At 39.5% G+C, this 26,446-nt stretch overlaps 1 long non-coding RNA gene across 2 annotated transcripts; it reads left to right on the forward strand.

Annotated features, from left to right (window-relative positions):
- The first annotated feature begins 13,935 nt into the window (after positions 1-13,935).
- On the forward strand, positions 13,936-20,346 carry LOC127059696 (uncharacterized). Of its 2 annotated transcripts, none has more exons than XR_007777734.1 (3): positions 13,936-14,026; positions 14,779-14,929; positions 20,263-20,346. It is a non-coding gene; the product is annotated as an uncharacterized LOC127059696 (long non-coding RNA). The 2 variants fall into 2 exon arrangements; XR_007777735.1 differs by lacking the exon at positions 20,263-20,346 and adding an exon at positions 15,729-15,778.
- The last annotated feature ends 6,100 nt before the right edge of the window (positions 20,347-26,446 follow it).

Consider the following 26,446-nt stretch of genomic DNA (forward strand, 5'->3'; position numbering starts at 1 on the left):
CCTAAGATAACTGAAGAGTGAATGACTTCCAGAAATTGGAGATGTCATTTCCATAGGAAGGTTTTACATTTTCAGATGTTCTTTACATCATAGTGCCTTCCACATTGGGGGCAATTAAAAACCCCATTAAAACAAGATGTAGGATTGATAAATAAAACTGAATTTCACTGTTGAGATATTTTTTTCTATGCTGAGATTAGTAAAGAACCTAAAAGTTTATCACTGATTTAGTTTCAAAGCTGAAACTTATCAGAGCACAGAGTCTCTCCCTGTAACCAAAGGTACAAAGTGGCAGCCAGGCCCCAGAGAAGGTCAGGAGCCTTAATCACAGACCTTAGCCAAGGGCTGGCATTGCTAGTGCTGCCATCTCTGACACCATTTGGGTGCCTCATAAATTAATGAGGATTGAAAGCTCTTATTTAGAGCTCTGTTTTGTGAGAAGAGCCATCCTTTGTCCATGAGTGATGCTGGTAGCCACCAAGACCCAGCAGAAAGTTCAATGAATTCAAGCATTCTGCTGTAGAATACATCTGGTCAAGAAATAAGTCTTTATTTGATGATTTTTTATCACCTGAGTTTTTTGAAACATGCTTTCTTTCCATTTGAAAAGTATAATTTTATACTCATGCTAAATGAATTATTCAGAGAGAATTATTTAGTCGATTCATATGAGATTATTTTCTTGCTTGTGAATCAGCAAGGAAGTTATAATTAGAGCCAATGGAAAAAAACTTTTAACAAACCAAAAGTTCATTTACTCTGTTCTCTACCACTGGTTTCAGTGAAACTATTGCAGTCTTTTAAAAACTACAGTTGTATATATTTATGTACAAATTTGAGCTCCTCAGTTTGTGCCATATCTTCTGTGTAACTGGAAAAAACTATTTTTGCAGCAGTTATTCATATATTTGAAGGCTGCTGTTGTATACTCCCTAACATGTTTTCTGTAAGTGAAACAATGCCAGATCTTTCAGGTTTTCCCCACAGAATGTGGGGTAATTGTATTTGTGGGGTTCCCAGATGAGGGAAGGAATGATGGATCTGACTCCATGTGCTCAGAAGGCTCATTTATTATTTTATGATACTGTATTTTATTAAAGAATACTATACTAAACTATACTAAAGAATACAGACAGGATATTTACAGAAGGCTGAAAAGATAATAATGAAAACTTGTGACTCTGGAAAGAGTCCCAACACAGCTTGGCCCTGACTGGCCAAAGAGTGAAAACAACTCCCAGCAGAATGCAATGGAACAATCTCCAGACACATTCCACATGAGCACAACACAGGAGAAGCACATGAGATAAGAGTTGTTTCCCTTTTCTCTGAGGCTTCGCAGCTTCCCAGGAGAAAAATCCTGGGTGAAGGGATTTTCCAGAGAATGTGATTATGACAAGATGGTGTCCATTATCACTGCCACTATCTTTTATCCCCAAGGGATCTGCCTGAAAAACATTAATCTGCCTGAAAAACATTAATAAACAGCAAATTATGGACTCCTGCAGGAACGCATCTGAGCAAGCCAGGCCCCACTGTGCACCAGCCAAACTGCTTGTAGCTGTTCTTGCCAGAGTTCTCTCAGAGCCCCCTGGAGTGCATCGAGGTCACTAAGACACAAACTGTGCTAAATTAGGAAATAGAGGCTGAGAAACAGAATACCAAGACCACAGCCAGGTGAACAGCCTGGTCTGTAACCAATCACATCCTCTGGGAAGTGCCTGCAGAACACCTGGACACCCATGGAGAAGAGCATGATCAGCATGTTGGGCTAGAATGTATAAATAAGTGCATAATGTAAATAATGAGGGGCTTCTGCTTAATCATATTGTGCAGGAGTTAATTAATTAGGAGTTAATTAGTCGTGCAGGAGTTCTGTTTTAGTGCAGACTCCAATGATTGTAGAACGAAAATTTGAGAATTTGAGAATTTTCATATCATTGTGCCTCACAATAATTATTCCCAGGGATTTTTTGGGGAAAGCTTAACAAAAGTATATCCCCTTAAACGAAATTTTCACGTGAATAGGGAGACAAACTCTCAAATTCTACATCTACAGCAAAGTTGGGGGCTGTATTCTTCAGTTTGAAATCAAGCTGCATCATGAGTAATGGGCTCTAACAGTAATAGTTGATTTAGAATATTCAATTGAAATTAGATACATGAGTATATAAAAAAATAGGTGAACCAGAATTACTTCTATGTCATTCCTGATCTTTTTTTTAGCTCTCTCTCTTTATTATCCCACTACTACCTGAATAGAGTGAAACTTGTTTACTTCCATGGAAAAATCAGCTGGGCAAGCTCCAGAACACCCCTCGGAAAATTGTGATGGGAGGGAGAAATTGGCCAGTGCAACAGCACATTGATCTTCAGCTGCAGGGTGGAAGGTTCTGCTGGAGACTTGCTGGGAGATGTGCAAGTCTCTCTATAAAAAATGCCCTGGAACTGGTCATGGAATAAACTGGTAACGGAATAAACACTCTTCCACTGCACCATTGATAGTGGGTTAATCCCAAGGCAAGAATGCAAAATGCAGCTGCCACAATATTCTGTGTTAAGGGGTGGCTAGATGGCCAAAAATGTGTCCTTGGGGCTAAGACTGGAAATGTAATTTTATCAGTTTGTGTTGAAGGAGTTACACACAAATTAAAAGGTGTGATAACTCTTCTCCTTGCTTTGATTGCCCTTCCTGGCTGCTGCTTGCAAGAGCAGAGAGGATAAATCTGCCAAGTGCCCACCTGCTGCTTTCTGGATCGTTTTCAATTTTATCACTGGCAGGCATCAAACTGCAAAAGGGCTACAGGGAGGAAAAGGCCATCTACCTTACCCTAACCCCAACCCCAACCCCAACCCTGCCACCGGCCGGGGGCTGTGTACAAACCACAAACAGGACAGGACTGCTGTGGAACGTTCCTTGAGCTGTTTTATTTTCCAGCATCACTCTCATTACATGGCTATGACAATGGGAAGATGCCAGCAGCTCACATCCCAAGCAGCAGACCAAGAACTGAATGTTACAACTCACTTTATAACTTTTTTGACCAATCACACAAAGCAAAAGCACATTGACAGTGGTTCTATCCAACCACTATAAGCACACATACCTTTGGTTAAAACAATGCCTGCTTAGTTTGAATACAATGCCTGCTTGTCAGCCTTAAAATACAATGCACAGAGCTCCATTATTAAGCTTCAAACTTACCAATATCTTGCTAGATAAACTTTTCTGCAGCTTAGGGAGTTACACTAGACAAGTGTTAATACATGGACCGTTTTATTTGTCCTTGCTTTTCTACTTTTTAAACAATATTTCTGCTGACGTATCTCATGGCTACTACTTAGCTCTAATCACATTTCTGCTGTTTCTGAGGCCTGCCTTTTGCAGTTTTCCTAAAACCCTCTGATTTTGTGGATTCCCACAAACCCCAACGCTAACCCTTGCCCTAACCCTAATCCTAATTCTAAACCTAACCCCAACCCTAACCCTAACCCTAACCCCAACCCTAACCCTAACCCTAACCCCAACCCTAACACCAACCCCAACCCCAACCCCAACCCCAACCCTAACCCCAACCCTAATCCCAACACCAACCCCAACCCTAATCCCAACACCAACCCCAACCCTAACCCCAACCCCAACCCTAATCCTAACCCCAACCCTAACCCTAACCCCAACCCTTACCCTAACCCTAACCCCAACCCTAACCCCAACTCCAACTCCAACCCTAATCCCAACCCTAACCCCAACCCCAACTCTTACCCTAACCCCAACCCTAACCCCAACCCTAACCCCAACCCTAACCCCAACTCCAACCCCAACCCTAACCCCAAACCCAACCCCAACCCCAACCCCAACCCTAATCTAACCCTATTCCAGCCAAAGTGTCACCTGGTGGTTCCTGAAGTGCATGAAGCTGATTCACCTCCTATTTACCCAAAACAGAGAGACTCCAGCCAAGCCAGTGGCAGCAGTCCAGAGCCATACCAAAACCCAGGGAATTTCAGCAGTGCCTCCTTCCTTTCCTCAATCCACAGGGGCCATCCTGAACAAAACTCACAGTGGAAGCAAAGTTCATCAATATTTCAAGCAGAAAATGTACTGGCATCTGCCTGTCTTTCCATCCCAAACTCAGATTAAGTTGGCTGTGTGTCAACTGCTTCACAAAAAATGTTCCAATTTGGGGATTCTTGAATCTGACAATTAAGCCAAGAAATATCCCAAGAAGTGTTTTTAGCATTCCCAATATGCCTCTAAATTTCTGTGTGCCTTTGCTATCCTCAGGCAATATTTGTGTCATTCCTTTCTTCCTGAGGCCTAATCTGCATTTTAAGGTGCCTTGTGATTATCTCAGGAGTACAGGTGTGGGATTTTCTAAAAGCAATTAAAACAAGATGTTTCTGAGGCACAGGATGAGCTGGTTATGGTATAAAAAACCACTGCTGTATCAAGCTCCTGCTGGCTACTGTTTCTGTCCTCATTATTCTTAAATCCTGTCAATTTTCCAGCTCTAAGCAGTGTTTACAGGAGGGATTATTTCAGTCAGATCCTCTTGCATCTTTCTCTACCCAATGGCCAGCTTGGTGTGCCAGATGCATTGGTTCCATTCCCAACATGTTCCAGGTTTTTCTGCCTGCTTTTCAGCATCACTTGCTAGATGAAGTTTGTGGGCTGCAGTGATAATCCTGGAATTTGTTACTGGTTTTGCTTTTCTTTTCCCCTTGAATTATATGTAATTAGTTTGTTGGCAACTTCTTTCTTCATCCTTTTGAAACCTGTCTGTAAACAAATGAGGGGGAACAAATTTTGATGCAACTGGGTTGGGAACCTTGGACACAGCACCAATTGCATCACATTTGAAGTAATAAATCCATTGTCTTATTTCCTTCCACCTATTAATGAGAGAGGCACAAAGAAATTAAATTTTTAACATTTAAAGGACTATTCCATTAGTTTTTCTATTTGGATTGATTTTTTATTTTAAATTTAAGAAAGAATTTCCCTATTTATAAGAAATCCCTTTGGTCTGAGTTGTTCAAGCATGAATTAAACATAATTCAGTTTTATGTAACATGGCCTCATGTTAGGGAGTTTTTAGCCTTTAAGAATAGAACTTTGTTTTTAAAATTAATTTGTAATATGTATAACATTTGCTAACGTAGCATGCATTGTGTGACATATAAAATCATATTGCAACAGTCTGGAAAACCTCAAGAGACCTTTATTGACAGGTGCACAGCTTGAACCTGAGTTGCCAAATGTACCTGCAGTGTCTGCTCAGAGTGAGTTGCTGCCTTTTTTCTGGTGACTCAGGACATCCTTTGCAATTACATAGGTGAATTTAATTCTTTTGCTCTACTCTTACATGTGATGAAAGCTGATGAGCAGGAAAAAACAGCACTTTCTTTGGCAAAAAGGCTTTTAAGGAAGTTGCTCAGGAATCCTGAGGGGCTTGGGGTGTTTTTCCTTTCTTTTTAAAGCATGATCTTTCACAGCAGGATGATTTAAGAGAAGCTGTTCTGTTTGCAAGCAGTGATCTGCCAGGAGGTTTGGTGGCATTTGAGGCATTATCAGGATGTTTTGTGTTTTCAGAAGGAATTGACTTGTGGGAATCATACAGACAAATGCATTTCTTGAAACTGGGCAACTTTATCTGACACCATTCCAGCTCCATCTCCTGCAGGGACCAGAGTGTCCAGTCCTGTAATGGAATCCATTTGCAGAGAGAAATAATTCCAAGAGCCCCCCAAAAATCCAGGATCTGGGAGAAAAATGAGAAACCCCAAGCTGGTACTTTTGTAAGCAGTTTACAATCTGATTAACATTCAGCACTTTGGGGACAAAGAGTGTCACTGTGTTTGGCTGAACTGCTGACAGGGTTATGTGATGACAATGTTTGTTTGTCACATGCTTTCACAGGAACTGGGTCCTCCTGGGCCTTTCAGAGGGTGCCCTTCCGTGGTAACCCTGGATGGTGGCATTTGCTGGGTCCCCAGGATGAAGGAGGAGTTGAGAATCTGACTCCATGTTCTCAGAATAATTATATATTGTATTATATTATGTTGTGTTATGTTATATTTATTGTTATATTAATTATATTGTATCGTATTATATTGTATTACACTTGCTATAGTATATTATATTTATTATATTACAATTACTTTATTATATTATTTTATATGTATTATATTGTGTGTATTGTATTATATTATACTACACTTGCTATATCATATCATATATATCATATCATATTATATTATATTATATTATATTATATTATATTATATTATATTATATTATATTATATTATATTATATTATATTATATTAGTATTCTATTATATTATATTATATTATATATTACACTTACTATATTATATTATTTTGTAATATTATATTGTAATATTATATTATATAGTTATATTATATTCTATTGTACTATATTATTATATTGTATTGTATTATATTACACTTGCTATATTATAATATATTTATTATATTACAATTACTTTATTATATTATTTTGTATTTATTTTATTGTATTGTATTGTATTATATTATATTACACTTCCTATATTATATTGTAATATTATATCATATAATATTGTAATTTTATTGTATAATATATCATTAATATAATATAATATAATAATATAATATAATATATATAATATAATATAATAATATTTAATTATAAATAAATAATATAATATAATATGAATATATACTTCATTAAGACTAACATATCTTATATTCTATTATATTCTATTATATTCATTATTATCTTCTCTTATTATTATCTTATATTATATTATATTATATTATATTATATTACTATCTACTATCCTAAGAATAAGGAATGATAGAGACAGAAGGTTACAAAGAATGATAATGAAAACTCGTGACCCTCCCCAGAGTCCTGACACAGCTGGACTGGGATTGGTCATCAAGTAAAAACAATTCACATGTTGGGTAAACAATCTCCAAACCCCATTCCAAAGCAGCAGGAGAAGCAAATGAGATAATATTGTTTTCCTTTTCCTCTGAGGCTTCCCAGCTTCCCAGGAGAAGGAATCCTGGCAAAGGGATTTTTCCAGGGAATGTGACAGTGTCACTGGTACTCACAGTTTGGTATCTGCAGGGAGGGATTATGCACAGGGATGGAATCCAGGGCTGGAGTGGAGCTGCAGAGCTGAGCAGAGCTCACTTCTTACCTGGGGCCCTCCAGGTCAGTGTTCCCTGCCAGATTTGAATGGACTGCCTGAAGGTGCTGTGACTCTCCAGGGATGGGGGCACTGGGTGCAAACTGAGTGAAGGAGGCTCAACTGAAAACAGATTTTATCTATTTGTTTTTAAAGCTATCAAAGAATTCAAATGACCTGTGTGTGGCTGCAAGCAGGAAGGCAGGAAAGCAGGAGATGGAATTGCAGTGCCTTGGCCCCATGACTGCTGCATGAACTGCTTGAGCAGGCTGTGTCAGAGCAGATTAATCCAGCTGTACAAATGGCACATGGGATTCTGCCAGCAGGACTCCAGCTCAGGCCCTTCTGTGGGCAGGAATTCAGTCAGGCAGGTTTGATTTGAAAGCAGAGGGCAGGCTCAGCTGGCTGCCTTGCCTTTCATACCAATTTAACAAAGTTCCTTTCCATTGCTGCCTCCCCTTCTCTCCCATTTCTCCATCTCTCCATCCTGACACCCTGGCAGGGTGCCCTTAACCCTGGAATGGCACCGTGGGGTTGACCCTCTTTGCACCACTTGGGCACCAACATTGTGCTGCATCTGGGTCTCACTGCTGGGCAAATTAATAAGGATCAGAGCAGATTTTCATTTTAAACAAGTTTCTTCTGTACCACTGGATATTAATTATAAAAGCAGCCAATAATTTCTGGATGAAAATAGATGGTACTGGCTTTAAAAGATAAAATATGTCATGGTTTCTGGGGTCATATTTTTCCATTTGTTTTGAAACAGAGGGGGCTTGGCCTTGCAAATGACATTCAGACACAGCCCATTCTCTTTTTAATTTTTTTTGTTTGTTTCTTTCTTTTTCAGTATTTTCTCCACCTTGTGTTCAGCTGTGCTAAGGGCTGTTCAAAGTGACAGCCAATTTTTAGGCTCTACTGGAAAACTAGTTGCTACTTGTGCAAGCCTCTTGCACCCCTCTGCTCCAGGGATGAGAATTGTTAATCCACAAACACTTTGAGGTTCATTTCAGAGTACATTTAATTTCCTACAGCCCTCTGTGCTCTCTCTCATCCTGGTGAGATGTGGAATGTGCTCTGATGTGCTGGACAGGTGAGATCACAGCCCTGATGAGGAGGAACTCTAATTCACTTCACAAAATCATGGAGCAGGTGACAGAGAATGTTCCCAGGAGTGAAAATTTAGGAAATGGGGAAAGGCTGCAATAATTCCTGGTCTCTGTCTGCCCTTGCCTTGTAAATTTGTGTGTCAGATGTAGGGTGCATTAATAGTGAGAATTTTACATGAGTTCTGCATCCCCTGGGGAAGATTTCAAGTCATAATTGGAGGCAGCCTGAATAAATATGAATCAGCAATGAGAGACATCAGAGCAGAATCCATTCAGATCAATTCAATTCCTGAATTTAGGGAGTGAGAAGAACTCTGCAGAACACCAGTGGGGCACTTGCTGCACCTTTTGTGGCTGCTTTGTTTCTCCACATCACAGAATCTTAGCAGAGGTTTGGGCAATGAGAGCACTGCTGGAGCTGGAGCTCAAAATCTCTCTTTGCCCTGAGAACCAAATTTTGTTGCTCATGCCTCTGCTATTTAGTATGTCTCACCCCAAATGAAATTTGGCCTAGTGAAACAAAGGTTTGGGCTTTTCCCACTGTTCTCTCACAACTGTGGAGTCTGAATTGCAGCATAAATGATATTTTAAGTATTGAGTGCTGGCTGTTTTTTCTAACAGAGCCATGAGAATCCTGCCTGGTAGATTTTAATTGGTCTGCAGCTGCAGTGAGCTGTGTGAGCAACAGATCTTTAACCCAACAATAGTCTGGGATTTTAAGACTTCCAGTCCTACACTCTTGCATCCACTTCCCTTTAAAACAATTTACTCCATCCACTTCCCTTTAAAACAATCCCCTGTACAAGAAAGGCACTTCTTTTACCCCCAAAATCCTTTCCAGGGTTGGGAGTAAACTCAAATGTCAGTGCTGAAATAAATTTAAAAATTGTATGTTTCACGTGCTTCTTTCTTGGATGCAGAAAAACTTTCTGCAGTAGGATTGCTTCCCAAAGGATAAATAAATGGGACAGATTAGCCTGGCTTGGTCTCAGCAAGCTCAGTCAGACCTTAATGGACTGTTGCATAGAAATTGGCCTTTGAAGAATTATCTCTATCTAGTGAGATAGATTAAACATTTCCAAAAATTGAAATTATTTGAACCTCTTTATACCTCGTGTAAATAAGAGCCTGTTAGCTTATAAAATGAGATTTAAAAAAATAAATAAATTGAATCCAAATCAGATTGGTTCAGAGGCTGTGGCTCAGTGCATCCTGCCTGATCCAGGTGTAAGATCAAATGGGCAGAGGTGGGCTCTGCTTCTACTCTGAACACACCAATGTTCCTGCCATTAATGAGAACAAATCCCTGAATTGCTTTTAAAAATAAATAAATTGAATCCAAATCAGATTGGTTCAGAGGCTGTGGCTCAGTGCATCCTGCCTGATCCAGCTGTAAGATAAATAGGCAGAGGTGGGCTCTGTTTCTACTCTGAACACACCAATGTTCCTGCCATTAATGAGAACAAATCCCTGGATTGCTTTTAAGTACTCCAGAAAGCCAAAGCTGCTCACTGCAGCTGGCTGCTTTGCACAATTAGTGGATCCTCATCCTAAGCTGATGGCTCTTACCTGCCAACACAAAGTCAATTAACAGCTCTGAAGATGCCCCGGACAGCAGCAATTCCTGTCACCACGGGGACATTAGCACACAGGGACCTGAAGGAATGTGGCTGTCAGTAAATGCCTACATTTTTATGCATTCCAAGTCAGTTCCATGTGGGTTGTTCCCACTGCATTATTGTAGCTATACATCCATAATGAGCACCGTGTTCCATCTGATGCTGTCAGTGCAAATCCGAGATTACACCGAGGTGATGAGAGAACCCTCTGTTGATTGAAGTTAATGGGGCTTGATTTTCAAGCATTTAAATGAAGAGGCAGCGCCAGGTTCAGAGTCCCTGGATAGCAGGAATCTATTAATGTTAACACAGGGGAATTACCAAACAGAGGCAGCAGGGTAATTTTGGTGCAGGCAGCTGGAGACAGGACTCCCTCCACCCTTTCCCCAGCACATGGATAAATTGGTAACCAGGATCTTTTCTGAAATACCCCTTCACCAGGATTTTTCTCCTGAGAAGCCTCAGAAAAGGAATGTAAACAATAATTATCTGATGGCTTGGAATGTGGTCTGGGGGTTGCTCACAACAGGAGCAGCTTGGATTGGTTCCATGTGAATTGTTTTTAATTAATGACCAATCCCAGCCCAGCTGTGTCAGACTCTCTGCTCTGTCATGGGTTTTTATTATTCATTCTTGTCCAGCCTTCTGATGTCTTCTTTCTCTTTCTTTAGTATAGTTTTAGTATATTATTTTATTTTATTTTATTTTATTTTATTTTATTTTATTTTATTTTATTTTATTTTATTTTATTATAATAACATAATAAATCATCCTTCTGAGAACTTGGAGTCCAACTCTCATCTCTCACCTCACCCTGGGACCCACAGCACCACAACAGGTGAGAGGATGGCCAAGGAAAATTCTGTGCAGGAGAGAACCAGGGAGGGCAGTGTCAAGGTCAGCAAGGACATTGCTGACAGCAGTGATGGGAGAGGGAAGTGTGGAAAGCTCTTTAGTCTGGATAAAACCTGTGGAAGTTGCCAGGGCAGTGCAGGGCTCTGCTTTCAGCTGAGCTCACAGGCTGGCCCTGCCTGCCTCTCCTGAGCCACCTCCGTGCTGGAGGCAGAAACAGCTGCTTCAAACAGATGTGTGGAACTGAGTGATCAAGAGTGGAAAATTCTTTAGAAACCACTGTGGGATCTTAATCCCCTTCCATGAGAAATTTAACTGTGCCATGGGATAGCTGAAAGCCGCAGGACACAAACCAGAGAGAACAGAACAGTTCTCAATGCCCTGGGGATCAGCTGGGAGGAACTCAATGGCCTGGTAATTTATTATTTCCTTTTTTTTTTTTCCAGAGTTGTGAGGTCTCTTTCAGGCCCTGTGGAAAAGCAGATTTCCATTCTGCTGCTTTCTATTTAGATAGACTGAACCACACCAGGAGGTATGATACAAAACCAGGATGGTTGTGTACCTGAGACTGAAACAGAAAAAAATATAGAATATGTAGGGTATTGCAAGTTTTTCTTTGATTAAAGGACATGCATGCCCACATTCATTAAAAAACCCAACCACCTACACTTTTATTTTTCTCAGGTGCCATCTTTGCTTTCATTGCTAAGGACACAACCAATCAATCTTAATTAGAAACCTAATTGAACAGCCCAAGGAGTAATCAATATTAAACCAAATGTTTCTAGTGATGATCTGTCAGTTTTCTTTTAAGGCAGCTGCCAAAGTCCTATCTTTAATTGCTTCTTTTAAATTGATTTCTACAAAGATCTTCCAGCTGGATTTTAAACCAGCCCCTCCTGGAGTACCTGGGTCCAGCAGAAATTAGTGTCCTTATTGGTAATTTGAAAGTCAAATGACTAGGGTGACACCTAGTAAATTAATGAAAACTAATAGGTGGAAATATGTTATTTAAATATTTACAAAACCCCCACCCCTCTCAGCTAAATCCCAAACTCTCTCTGGGACAGCATTTCCTCTGACATATATCAGCTGATTTATGCCAGCTAAGGATCTTATGCTTGCAGGAGGAGGCAAATTAGGAGTTTTCCTTTTTTGTTCTAAATAATTTACACTAACCTGAATAAAAGAGAGTATGAGAAAAACTGTAACAATCAAGAATTGAAAAGAATTGAAGGAATGATGCTTGAATTGAAAGAATGATGCTTGACTGTCACAGCAGCAGTGGCTGCACACAGTCAGTATAAAAACCCAGGGTGATGAAAGCTGAGCATTGCCAGCAGAAATCCTTTCAGTTTGAAGAAAATTATTGGAAAAATTCATAAGAATTTTAAATTTTCCCATGGAAAAAATATTTTTTTTTAATAAGCATTCAACTGAATTTTTTTTCTTAATTTCTCTGAAGCTAAATGTGAGGCAGACCCTGACACCTCTGTTACAGGTGGGGACAATAAATAAATGTGTTGTGGAGCAAAGAAATGCAGCAGCACTCTCTTCCCCCTCAACCAAAAATCGAGTTCTAGACTTTGGAAATGTTCTTATGTGTATATCCAGTAAGATCATTTCAATCCACACCTGCATAGTATGTTTGCTGAAAAAATTTTGGTTATGTATTCTTAGCATTAAAAATAAGCCTAAAAAAAGAACTATATGATGGGAAATCACAATATAATATTTAAATTATGTTTTTAAAAATACAATAATTCATTTCTTTCTTATGTGCATCACTTTAGGAAGCCCTGAAGTGCTCTCCAGAGCTTCCATCTGGAAGTTGCTGTTAGAGCTGAGAGCCTTGCCTTGCTGCAGCCACAGCTCAGTTCACTGAACTCAGCCAGATCTGAGTTCTGGTTCTGTTTGAATCACAAGTCATTGCATTTTCCAGAGCTGAAGGAGAGGATTATTTCCTCTCACTGCCAATATCTTGTTCCTGTCTATTCTATGAATTCAATCAAATAATCACATAAATTAGGTGACTATTTCATCAAGTAAATCAAAGTAACATTTGAAAGAACAGATCTCATCCATAAAGAAGGTACCAAAGCATTAATCTGGATTTAAATCATGTGGTACCCTGCTGTTAATAACTGAAATTTACAGATTAAATCCTTCTGCTAATTTTGAATCTGCAGTTTGAACCAGTCTCCTTCTCTCTAAGGCCCTGGTGAGGGAAGAAAACAGCATGTTGATAATTATCATTCCCAAAATATCCTAACCCTGATCTTGAGATCATCCATAGGATTCTGCTCTCCAAAGTGGGATTGAGATAGCAATGATCCTTTCTGGAGTTGTTTTTTTTTTCCTGCAGTGTGGAATTTTATTAATTTGATATTCCTCTTCTTCTATTAAACTCAATGGAGAGACCCATTTCTGCCTGGATTTGTTTATATTTGAGTTTTCCCAGAGGATTGCCAGTGAAAAGTTACACAGGTGTGTTCTTTGGGGCCATAACTGATTACATCCTTAATCTTTGCAAAAATACAGAGAGTTTTATAAAATAACTTATGAAGTCTAAGAACAAAACAAACAAAAATAGGATTTTTAAAAAATGAAGTCTCTCCTCAAGGGACAGGGAGGATGAAAGTCTGCAAAGCTTTCAATATGATTTCAGAAAAGGAAAAAAAAGAGATTATGAAGTCACATATGTTGAGAGTAATGGAGATGTGCTTGACATCTGCAAAGAGTGGCAAATGCTCAAAATTATGCTGATACATCAAGCAAAATCTCTGTGCAGGGAAAATAAATTGGTCCCCAAGTGAAAAATGTAATTTTGGAAAATGATTTTTCATTCATTTAATAGCCCTGTAGCTGATGTGCAGGAAAACCAAACCACAACAACAACAAAAAAAACCCCAAAAAATCCAAACAAAGCCAGCTTCAGGGAAACTATAATTATTCACCTAATTATTCAACTATAATTATTCACCTAGACACCTTTTGGTTTGTTTTGTGACTAAATACTTGTCTGGCATCCCAGACACTCCATGTAATTATTCTGATATAATCATGTCTGCTAAATTAATGTGCATTATATTTATGGCTGGAATTTGCTCCAAGTGACTCCTCCTTTCCATTTTAACCTGGGTGAGGCAGCTGGGACAGAGCAGACAAAAGGACCTGGAGCTCTCTCTGCATCTTGCCAGGATGAGAAATGCATCCAGCAGCTCTGCTGCATTTTGGCTGCATGGTGGGTACTGATGAGCTTGGCTGGGTAATTCTCCCAAATACAGAGAGAAGATTTGGATTTTTAAGGAGATTTTAGGCAGATTCCTGCTGCCTCCCACTTTGTGCCCTACAGAGGAGCTTCTCAGGGTCCTAAGAGTGGCTGCAATAAATATCTGCCCTCCTTTCTGAGCTTGTGAATATAACTGAGCCCTGAGATTCCTCCTTCAGAAATTCCTGCTCTTGGGCCTGGAATTTGAAGTATGAATTATGGAGGGTGGAAACTTGAATGGAAGTGCAAAAATTCTGTTCTAGAAAGGAGTGTAGAAAGATTTTTTTAATTTTTTTTTTAAAGTCTTGAACCTTTTACTCAGGTTTAAGAAGTCTGGAGACACCTGACTCACCTGAGCATGCCCTGCCCCAGTGCTCCTAAGGAGCTTGGGACAGATTGAGGACTTTGCCCAGCTGTAGGAATGTGCCCCTTATTGACAGAGTGACAAAACTGTCCTTTGTCCCCTTGAAAAGGAAATGAGCCCAGAAGTTTCTCTCCTCAGTTAGGTGAAAAGATGTCTCATAGGACCTGGGGGACTTCACCTCAGATTTAAGGAGCTAATTGGGCAGGAGCCAAAAGGTCCCAACTGAGCAATTTAGTAGAAAAAGAAGAGAGCAAAGGAACCAATGGCTTTTGTGGGATGTTTTATCAGGGTTAGGAGGACCTCTTGCACCTGGCTCAGTTTTTTGTTATTTAGCCTTTTATTAAAACCTTTTTGTTTCCAGCACTCCCACAGAAGCCATCCTGCTGATTTTTCTGCCTTCTGAGACATCTGAGCTATGGGTGTGAAATATTTCTCCAAGAGCTGATGAGACCTGGCTGGAGGAGGCTCCTAATTCACTCAGCTTTATTTCTTTATTGTCCTTGGAAGGCCAGGTGAGCTCACTGGGGACAATGGGGACAGCAGCTGGTGGCATCTCACCAAGGGAGCAGAGAGGAGAGCTCTTCTGGGTGGGCTTGTGCCCAAAGCTGGGGAGCCATGCACTCTGCTGGAACCCTCACCTGCAGCACTCACACATTCCCTGGGGCACACACATGCAGCAAACTCAGCTTTCAGTTTTGCCTTCCAGCTGGAAATATTGAAAGTGTTTGGCATCAGGGATCCATTCACCTTCAGTCACTCTCCAAAAATGCCTTCTGTGATTTGTTTGTTGTTTATTCTGATGTGTCACCCTGCACTGTAAATATCTTGATCTGTCAGGTGTCCAGGTAGGTAATGTGCTGCTGTACCTGGGAGAGACATTTTCATACACAAATATTTACAGCACATCTTATGTTCTCCTACGTCATCATACCAAAAATCCTTTATTTGTTCAAGTTCTGCTCAGAACACATCCACTGGGACAGCAGCCTCTTTAAAGAAATGCAGCTGGGGAAATAAGGGCCTAAAATATACAAAGCTGAAAGTAGTAATTAGTACTACTAGTAGTTACACCTAGTAACTACTGCAGTCTTGGTAACAGTGAAGTCACCCAGCAATAGAAATTGTGCATCCTGCACTGTCCGTCTGTCCTGCTGCTGTGTGTGCAGCTATGAAAATGAGGGTCTTTGCTTTCCCTTTTGCTTTGAAGAGCCCTTCTCACACAGGAGAGCAAACTCTCTTTATGGTAACAGCTTTTGTAGGCTTTATAACCCTGCCCTCTCATAAAGCAGTTTTTCTTCCTCTTTTCTTTAGGGAACTGATGGTTTTGGCACGTGTGGAAAAAAGAGAAGTGTTTGCAGCCAAGCAGGGCCAGGTGCCAGCCTCAGGGAGTGCCTGACCACCAAAAAGGACTTGTTGGTCCTGCCCTTCCCCACCAGCCTGCCATGGAGCTCCAAAGCTTTTTCAGCCCACCCACTGGTGCTTGTCACGTTCCTCTCCACCTTTATTCTGCCCTCTGAGCCCAGAGACATCCCTGAGCTCAGTGCATCTTTAACCCTGCACTCACTGCCTTACTGACAGGCCAGATCCTGGCAAGGTCCTGTCAGGGTTCAGACAAACCAAGCAGAGATTTGAAGTCATGTCAAGGCACCCCACTCACTCCTGGTATCATCTGCACCCCACTCACTCCTGGTATCATCTGCAGGGCTGGCTTTTTCCTTCTTGGCATGAATGCTGTGGAGGCCTCTTATTTTAAAGGGTTTTTTTTGTGTTTATTTTCATCTCTACCTTCACAAAGTGAAGCAGATGGTTGTCTGTCATCTTCCCTTTTAATATATATTTTTTTTACACAGCTTCAGAGAGATAATTGTGAGAAGGCTTTGTCTTCCAAAGCAAGCCTTTTCAAGTCTAAATGGGTTTGGAATATTCTTGGGTGACACAATCCCAGATGGCACTTTCCTGAGGGGCTCAAGGCAGCTTTTAAATGGAGTTTTTTAATGAATCTTGAGGAGTGAAAGCTAATGCATTCTTTAAAAACTAAGGGGCTAAAATAGATTGTGCTTCTATGAAGTGATTTATGATTTTTCAGAGCTTTTATATTTAAAAAAAATAAAAAGCCCAAAACAGCAAAAACCCTCAAATCCCCACCAAGGATAACTAAGGCCCAAACTCCCACCTTTTCCCTTATACTTCTTAATCATTGGTATTCCACTAAAAAAACATTGCTTGAACGAAAATTTAGTAAAATCTTTCCCCCAAATAAATGTTAATTCCTAAACTTCAGTCTCCTTTAATCTACACAGTGTTTTTATTTACTTATGATGAAATTGATTATTTACTTAACGTGAAGGATTTGTGAGCCTAAAATAATTTTTTTTCCAGCTTCATTAGTTGGGCTCAATGAAAGACTCTGTTTTTCTGCACACATCACTGCTCATTAAAATTATTTGTTTAGTTCAGTTGGCTGAGAGGTGCCTAGAGAGAACAATCCAAAGCAAAGTCTGATCTGTGCCCCTCAACTTGGGAGACAGGAACCCCCCAGAAGTAAATCAAGCCTCTCTACAGTGGTCATTTGCTGGGCAGAACAAATTTTAAACAGTACATTTTTTGAGAAATATAGTATTTATTTTTTTTTTTTCAGAAATGACAGGTTTTCTAGTGTGGGATGGTTTATATTGAAATTAAAAAAAAAAAAAAGAGACAGGGCAGTGATTGCTCTTAGCAACCATGGAGCATCTGCTTTGCTGCATTTATTTCCACTTGGAAGGACAGGTGAGAAGGAAATCAAAGCCTCTAAAGGTAGTTCAGATTAGCCCTCCAAAATCATGGATTGCTGCTGAAAAGGACATGGTTTGTTACCGTGTTTCACTTCAGTTATTCAGCATTTACAGATTAAATCCCAGATAGCCCCATGTGCCCAGGGACTGCTCCTGGTAGTTTCTATTTCCACACAGTAGCAGAGAGAGAGGGCAGAGTTTATTTTTCAACAAGAAATACCCTAAAGTAAGATAACTAAAAATGACATTGTGAATACTAGATTGGAGAATTCCATGAACTCTAGCTTTTCAGAGCAGGCATTCAGTTGCCACATAGTTCTAAGAGCTTCTGAGTTACCAGCAATTTGAATTTTGGCACATTTTGGTATCACATCATGGTCTTCACATGCTAAAGCCTTTCAGAGTTTGGCTCAGTGTTCCTAAGTACAGGATTTATTAAAGTGCAGTCTTTGAAGCACAGTGGGCATCAAATTCATCAAGAATTCTTTCTCCCTCTTGTTATCAAATTTCAGTGATCACATTCAGGTATTTCAATAGGTTAAACCATACAAGGCCTGAATAAAATTAGGATCTTGATTAATAGTTAATGTTTTCTAATCTCTAGGTTTTCTGTAAATCAATGTGACTCATGAAGAAACCATATTTAATCTCTGAGAAGTACCTTAGCTCATAGGGCTGTATCTCTACAGAATCAGGCTCACTTTTCATAATTCAGAGTAACCTCAGTGGAATAGGATGTCAAACAGAACCTCATTTCTTATTTAAAGTATCTAAACTTTTAAATACGTCCATGAGCAGAGCAAAAGGCAATGTGTACTACATGAAAGATTCCTTCAGACAGTTCTGTGCCAGCATTATAGGAAAATCTTCACATATTCATGAGGTCTGAACAGCACAGTAATCTCACCTTGTGTTACTGGTTTAATAACAGTATTCACTTTAAAAGTTAATGTCACTTTAACCTTTCTTTTTTATTATTAAATAGAGTTTGTTTCAACCCAGCCTGTGAAAATAATAGTGTATGCATATTTCTGGCACATCTTATTTGCATGGAAATAAAAGGTTAGACAGAACTAACTATTAGTTGCCTACTTTGTGTGGTGAAGAGAGGAAATTGCCATTCTATTGTACTGCAAGGTGCTTTGTGGCTTTCAAGTGTTAGTTTTCTGTCTTGAAATCGATCTAAATGAAGAATAGATAATAAAGATAGATATAGATAGATACATAGATAGATAGATAGATAGATACATAGATAGATGGATGGATAGATAGATAGATAGATAGATAGATGGATGGATGGATGGATGGATGGATGGATGGATAGATAGATAGATAGATAGATAGATAGATAGATAGATAGATAGATAGATAGATAGATAGATAGATAGATAGATGGATAGATAGATAGATAGATGATAGAAAGATGGATAGATAGATAGATAGATGAATAGATAGATAGATAGATAGATAGATAGATAGATAGATAATAAATAAATTAAATTAGATGGGTAAAAGCCTGAATGTAGTTACACAGAAGGTCAGGAAAATATAGCTTTTCATCAGAGAGAAAATTTTTCACAAGTATCAAACATCAGACCTCCTATTTCTCAAATCTAACTCTTAGTCTTCCAGGGAGATTTACAAAGTGCTTTTAAGGTCCAGGAGGTAAAATCTGTATGTTCTCCTTAGTGAAAAAACAGGGGAGCAGCAGAATCATCTGTGCTCTGGCTCCCTAAAACCCACTGCTCCCTCTCTGGAGCCAAGTGCTGTTAATTCTGTCCTTGGCTCTCCCAGGGCTGTCCCAGCTTCCCTTTCTGACCCAAAGGGCTGCTCTGAGCACCACCTGTGCTCTTGCTTCCCTGGAATTTCTGAGGAAGCCCAGGTACCAGCAGAATTCCTCTGCTAGCCACCAGCTCCAGCAGCAGCTCCTTCCTCACATGCAGAGGGAAGGGCTTTCTCACCCATGGACAACTTTCCCCCATTTCTCACTTCATGCTCTTGGCATGTGGAGCCCAGGGACCCAGTTTGGATGGACAGAACTCACAAAGGGGTTCTGTTGTATTTGCTGGACATGCTTTTAAAAACCAAACTGGATGTTACCCTTCAAATTGTCTTTTGATATTTGCACTGCCTGATGTTTTGTGTTTCGTGGGATGGTGTTTCTTCATGCAGATCACTTTGGCTGTATGAGCTTCATTGCTTTGGAGAAAAACATCCACTTTTTTCTAATGTTTAACATTTTCTATTAAGAACCTGTTTCCAAGCAAAGTTCATATTTATTCAGCAGCAGATTGTAAAGATAATTTCCTGTCAAATCTTCTTCCCACAGCACATGGTCTAGCTCTCCCCATGTTTTAACATTCAGAGGTCCACTTTGTTTTCAAAAGAGGTTAGATTTTGATGATTAGTGCAGGGTTATAAGGCTGAAATGATACTGTAACATTTCTGCCAACCTGGAAATTATGAGTGGAAGCAAACCATAAAAATCCACTGTGCATATTTTAGTAAAGTGTGCTTAAGGAAAAGCAATTTCATGCTGGGCCATGACATTTATGGGATCCTCCTTCATGGAATCCACCCTGTATCCAGCTCAGGACTTGTGTCACCATTTAGAGAACATCCTGCAGGTTGTCTCGTGCATCTTCCATTGCTGCTGTTCTTCTCTGAATATTGCACTGAATTTGCTAAGCCTAAAATTTGCTTGAGTTTTAAGATAAAATACCTGAACTTTTGAAAAGCTGTCTCTGCTTTCCCAGTTGCCATTGATATGCAGAAGGTAAATATGTGGGTAATATGCAGAGTATCTCTTCAGCACCAAGTGAATTAGGAGCTGGTTCAAGTGAGGAGAGGATGAAGAAGTTTGATAGAAAATCAGCAGCAGAATACAACATTTATTGTGAGCATGTTTTTAAAGAGTTTGTTTCCCTGGGTGCATGTCTTTAACTGTGAAGGTGAATTTTGGTTTGAATTCGAGATAAATTTTGGGTTAAAAAAAATTGTATTTCCTGATGTTAATTGCTAAGCATTCATTATTTCTCAGATATTAACCAAAATAATTTTCTGATTTGCAGCAGTCTTTTACCTACGTCTGCAGAGTATGCCAGAAAGAGGTTGCAAGATTCCATGGGAACAAGGAATGAAATTAATTCCAGATATAGGAAAATTGAGAAAAAATGCAAGTAAAACATTTTCTATTCCATTCTATGAGCATTTTTATATCTTTTCTATCCACATGCCCATTTTTTAAGTGCATTAATGCTCAGGGAGAAAAGCCAGTTCTCCACTGAAGCTGCCAATATATTCAGACACTTTTGATTTCTTCTGCTTTTATCCCCACATAAAAGAAACAAAAAAACAAACAAAAAAAAAAAAAAAAAAAAAAAAAAAAAAAAACCCAACCATAGAAAATAAATAGAAATTTCAAATGTTAGTAAAAAACAAAACTACAGGGAATGCTATGGAATTTGGTGGCCATTGAAGCTGCAGTCATGTCTTTTTTTTTTCTGATTCATATCCTGCCTCTCAAAAAAAACCCACCCAAAAAACCTCCCCCACCCAAAACTAAAAACCCAACCTCCAAACTTTCCCTGCATCCACCACAACCCCCCCCAAAAAAAAACCCCAAAACCAAAGCAATCCCCTAAAAACTCCCAAAACCACGGCTCTGCACACAAGAACAGATCAAACTGGGTCAGGAAAGAGTGGAACCTCATGGGAGAGTGCAAGGCTGCAAGTTCTGTGCCCTAGAAGTCCCAATATTTAAACTTTTTTCAAAGCGTGAAGGTCAAGCCATGGCTGCAAACCATCCAATCAAATTCTTGTCAAGTTCAGTTCCACATTTGAGTTTGTATCTGTCAGAAGTGTTCATCCCTACAAAACAATCAAAATGAAACCCAGAACTGAATAGCCAGGGTATCTGTAAGGCTTCATCCAGACCAAATTCTGAGGAGTCTTTTCTCCTTTTGGGATTTTCAAGAGTCCTTAACATTTTACTGTACCTAGAACTTCCCCAAGAGAAAGGGTCTTGTATTTGCAGGGTGCCCCATGGCAGGGAGGAATGATGGATCTGACTCCATGTGCTCAGAAGGCTCATTGATTATTTTATGATATTATATTATATTAAAGAATACTAAACTAAAGTAAAGAATACAGAAAGGATACTGACAGAAGGCTGAAAAGATAATAATGAAAATTCATTACTCTTTCCAGAGCCCCAACACAGCTTGGCCTTCATAGGTCATTAAGTCAAACAACTCCCATGAAACCAACGCAACAATCTCCTGTTGGATAAACAATCTCCAAACACATTCCACACGTGAGCACAACACAAGGGAAGCAAATGAGATAAGAATTGTTTTCCTTTTTCTCTGAGGCTGCTCAGCTTCCCAGGAGAAAAATCCTGGGCAAAGGGATATCTCCAGAAAACGTGACTGTGACAAAAGGGAAATTTTTATTTCTAGTAGACCAATAACTTTCTGCTTTAAAAGATTTATTCAGTGGAATGTAAGCAAAATTTAACATTTAGTGCATTCTTAAACCCTTGAAATGAAGCTTGCACTTTGGTACTTTAATGAGTAAGAATGCTTTTCTGATGAAGAAATAAACACATAATTAGAGCACAAGTAGTGATCTGGGATTGGACTTTGCTGGCTGAAGAACATTGCTACTACTGAGAGTAGCAGCAATAACACTAGTAATTATTGAATAATATATTGTGCTCTGGATGGCATAAATGCTCTAATTCCACTCTTTAGTGTTTTCTAGGCAGATGTCATAATTTTTTGGGGTTTTTTTTCTTTATTCTCTCCATCTGTTAAGGACCTTTCTTCCTCTCCCTCCCATGCCCCCTATTGCCCAGCCCCCTGGTATATTGATTTGTGGTTCTTTGGTATGTGGCAGAACTCTTCCTTTTCTAAGAATGACATCCTTTTGTCTAATAAAAGACTGTGGGAAACATGGAGCTCCTGTTAGAGGTTTTATTTTGCTGGTGTTTTGGTTAGCTACAGAATACAGAGCAGAACTTCATCTATACTTACAGACTTGTAGAAGCTTTCCAATGCTTCTGCAATTGTTTTAGCATTTTAAATAATTAGTATTCTGCAGTATTTTATTCAGAACAGGAAGGCTACACGAAATTCAATAGAAAAACAAGATTCACAATGAAAGGCAATATGCTTTAAAAGATAATTGTGAAGCAGGAAAATGAGTTTTCGTTTTAGAGTCTGTGAGGTTTGGTTTGACATGACCTGATTATTTAATATATCAAAGGAAATCTGTGTGGATCTTTCTTGCTCTGAGTTGGAGAAGTCAGCTGTCTCAGCTCTGACCCACAGAAACTCCTCCAGGTTGTTAGAAAGCCCCAGGGGGAGGATTTTTGTCTGGGATCAATGCTGCTTCTCTTCACAAATACCCCACAGACTGCAGCAGAAATTAAATCCATGGCAGCAGTGTGACACTGCCAAGCTGTTTGGTCTGTATTTGTGCCTTCTTGTACAGTTTTGCTGCCCATGAGAATCCTCCAAAATATCACAGAACTGCACTTTGTTTAGTTTGTAACAACAGTAGCTGTTGAGACCCATTTGATTATTATTATTATTACCATATTTTGATTATTACCATATAGCATTATTGTATTGTGATTATTACCATATAGAAAAAGTAAATTGGGGTAGTTATGAAAATTATTTTATTTCCTCTTTGCAAACCAGCTACTGGCAGTTTTAAATTGTATATAATTTATATGTGACAGGTCAGTAAATACTGTGCTGTGGTCACCAGATACACACAGGGCTCTGAAGGCAGTTTCACAATAACAGTGTCTTAATTTCAGAGTTCAATAATGTGACTTGAAGGCTCTCTGAAGTTATTCTTGTATGGTAAATGTGTTCTTGTATTACATGCAGCAGGAGGAACTTGCATTGCTTGCCAAGTCAGGTTGTACCATCTTTTTCCTTTTGATAGCTCATTAGCTGCTATTAAATTTAATTCTACGGTGGTGCAAATCTTTATATCTGACTTTATTGTATTTTATTATACTACATAAAATACTATTTTATACTTTAAAGATTTCTAGCTACTTTCTTTAGTGTCAGAATAAATTACAGTGTTGGAAAGATCTGTTGTGCTGTTAGAAGACATTTTCTTTGGAATATCCTTAAAATTAATTTTAAGAGCTTTTTCTTGAGACAGGGTGTTGAGAACAGAAGATATTCTGAAAAAAAAAAAAAGCCATGTGAGCATGAAGGTTTCAGTTGCTTGATCCTAAACCCACTAGAAAAATCATTAGGGGTTTACTTTTTCAGTAACCAAGAAAACTGTTTTCTTCATGTTATTTCACTTGAAAGGTGACAAAGCACAAAAGCTTACAAATCCATTCAAGGTACTTTTGAACCATTCCCAAAACGGCCTTTGAATTCCAATTTTCAGTAGAAATGGCAGCCAGCTGGAAATATCCTTGGAAACAGAGCACATTCTAGATTTGGGAGGTGCTGGTGCTGTTTGCCAGCACCCAGAATGGCAGGGTATTTAACTCGAGTGGCATTGCCAACTTAACAGTGAGCTCCAACAAGGGCTCAGCCTTTTCCTTTGCTGAGTGACTGGTGCTCCGTGCTCTGAGTGACTTAATTTGATAGAATTAACAACAGAATTAAATTGGTGTTCCAGACTTCAAGGCAAGATGTATTCTGTTACCATCTGCATGGCAGCTGTCTTTTGTTGAGTGGGCAATTCTCTTTATCTCTCTGAGTGATCACAATCACTCCTCCCTGGCAGGGGACATCTGCTGATAACAGGCCATTGAATGTCCCTGCATGGCTGATAAGAACTACAGCATCCCATTGGGAGATGGGAGCCCAGAGGGAGGAGCCAAGCATTCCTACCCGGATATAATCTGGAGATTCTGGAATAACTCCACAGCTTCTCCACTGGATTCCCCAGAGGAACAGCAGCTGCCTCTTCTTCCACTGGATCTTTGGAGGAAGATTCCACCTTTCTCCAGGATCCCTGCTCCAACAGAACCACCCCTGACACTCCAGGAGGGCTGAGCCACAATTCCAATGGGACTGCTACCAACACCCTGACCCACAGGGAGTCAGGTTGTGCACTGGCTCTGACAGTGTTTCAGTGTACTGCATTGTTTATTTTATGCTTTTATTTCTTTCCTGTTAAAGAACTGTTATTTCCTGCTCCCATAATTTTTGTTGCCTGAGAACCCCTTAATTAAAAATTTATAGCAATTTGAAAGGGGGTGGGGGTAATTTTCTCCATTTCAGGGGAGGCTCCTGCCTTCCTCAGCAGGGCCCTGTCTTTCCAAACCAAGACATTTGGGAACTCTTTGTACCAAATAGCTGTGACTTCCTTGAGCTGGATGTCAGGACAGAGCATTTTGACCGTGCCTGGTAAGTATCTTGACTAGAATTTCAAAGTAAACCTCCAGTTATTTCTGAGAATAAAAGCAATGTATTTTTCAGTAACCTAAGTTTTTGAGCTCCCTGTTCCCTCAGATGCTTCTGAATGTCTCACTGCCTGGATAGGAGGTTTGGCTTCTCTTTGCCCCTTATTATTTTGGACAGACAGCCTTGCTTCTGTTGGAGAAGTTGGCAGTTGAAGTGTTGATTAATTTACCTCAAGTGGAATAAAAAAGTAGAGAGATGCACAGGATGAACATGAGGATTAGTTTAGACCCTGGAGAACACACACAAAATCCTGGAAGGCTGAAAGTCATGGTATTAAACCCATTAATAGCATGCCAAATTAAACACTTGACTATTAAATCTACAGCAACTTCTCTCATTGAAAGAATTGAAGAGCAGGCATTTAATTTAACTGAAAGTATCTTTCTGCAAGATTTGGGAACAAATGTCTGGAATGTTTAAAGGTTGTTCATTTTTTTGGATGATAAAAATGGCAGTTCCCTTTTTACTAAGTATTTGCCTTACTTATACTAGAAACCAGTAGGATCAAAACCAGTCTACATCAGTGGCTGCACACAAAGGCTTTACCCAGAAGAGGTCGTGGTGTCAATATGCAAGACAAACTGAAGCTGAGAAAAAGGGAGAATCAGTATTTCTGTTTTAGAAAAGAAACACAAATGGGAAATAATTGGCACTTTAGATTCTTGGGGCTCACTAATGGCACTGGAACCATCTCGGTGAGTTGCTTGTGATGAATACCAAGGGTTTTCTCTCTTGTCCAGTAGATTTTCAGAGTCACTTTGAGCACCTGGAGTGTACCTGAGATCTGATACCTACCCCAGCGCTTCCCTGAGCTGCAAAACCACCCAGCTGTGAGCAGAGCCCAGCGTGGAGCAGTTCAGGGCTCCAGCACCATGAGAGCCAGCACAGAATTGCTGGGAGGGAGGGGATGGCTGGGCAGCTTCAGCAGGGTCATGTCCAGCTTCTGTGACTTTGCAATCAAGCATTGACAGCAAGGGGAAGAGGAAGTCAAGGTCTGTTGTTTCAGAAAGAGAAAAGAAACCTCGGACCATGGGAATTCTTTACCAGGGGTTTGTTCAAATTAGAGGAAATGAAGGGCAGAATGTAATGAAGGATGTACTTTCATACTCCCAAGCTTTTTTTGAGAATTGATGTTTTAGATCAATTTTTTAAGAAGCAATAAACTGCACTAAACTAAAATCTACATGGAACAAAGTTTTTGATTTGATTAATCAAGTTAACTGTGTGATAAACTCTTGCTCCTTTTTCTCATGCTCACCATCAACCTCCCTTAGTTCCTTTCTGTGCTGCTCAGTACACTCTCTCCTATTGCAGAACATGCTGTCTGATTGAAAAGCATTTTAAATATGTGGGCACATTAGCTTGAACTTGTTGCCAATGCAATAGGAAAACTAATATTTCCAGTGATCTATCATTTGAGCTTCTCATTTATTGCTCCACATTTAAGCTAAAAGCTCATGTGTGAATCTAAAAAAGCATTCAGAGCTTTTCTTCACAATAAATAAATAAAATATCGACACTAAATCACAAATATTTGCAAACATTTTAAGTAATTGCAATGGCAAAAGAACTGGAGTTCAGGTTACAAGATCCAGTGCTAACAAACCCCTGTTTCCTTGAAGCTGGTACACACATAATGAACATTTGCAATCTGCATTGCAGGCTTTTGAGAAGATTATTGCAGCCTGACATCAATAGTCACACTCTGCAATTTGAATTTGAATAAATGAATAATTGATTTTAAATATCTGTTAAAAAAATCTTTTCTCCTAAAAATCCGAGCAGGGCCTTATCTGCTGGT

This window comes from Serinus canaria, chromosome 5 (genome assembly GCF_022539315.1).
Source record: "Serinus canaria isolate serCan28SL12 chromosome 5, serCan2020, whole genome shotgun sequence".
Taxonomy (NCBI): domain Eukaryota; kingdom Metazoa; phylum Chordata; class Aves; order Passeriformes; family Fringillidae; genus Serinus; species Serinus canaria.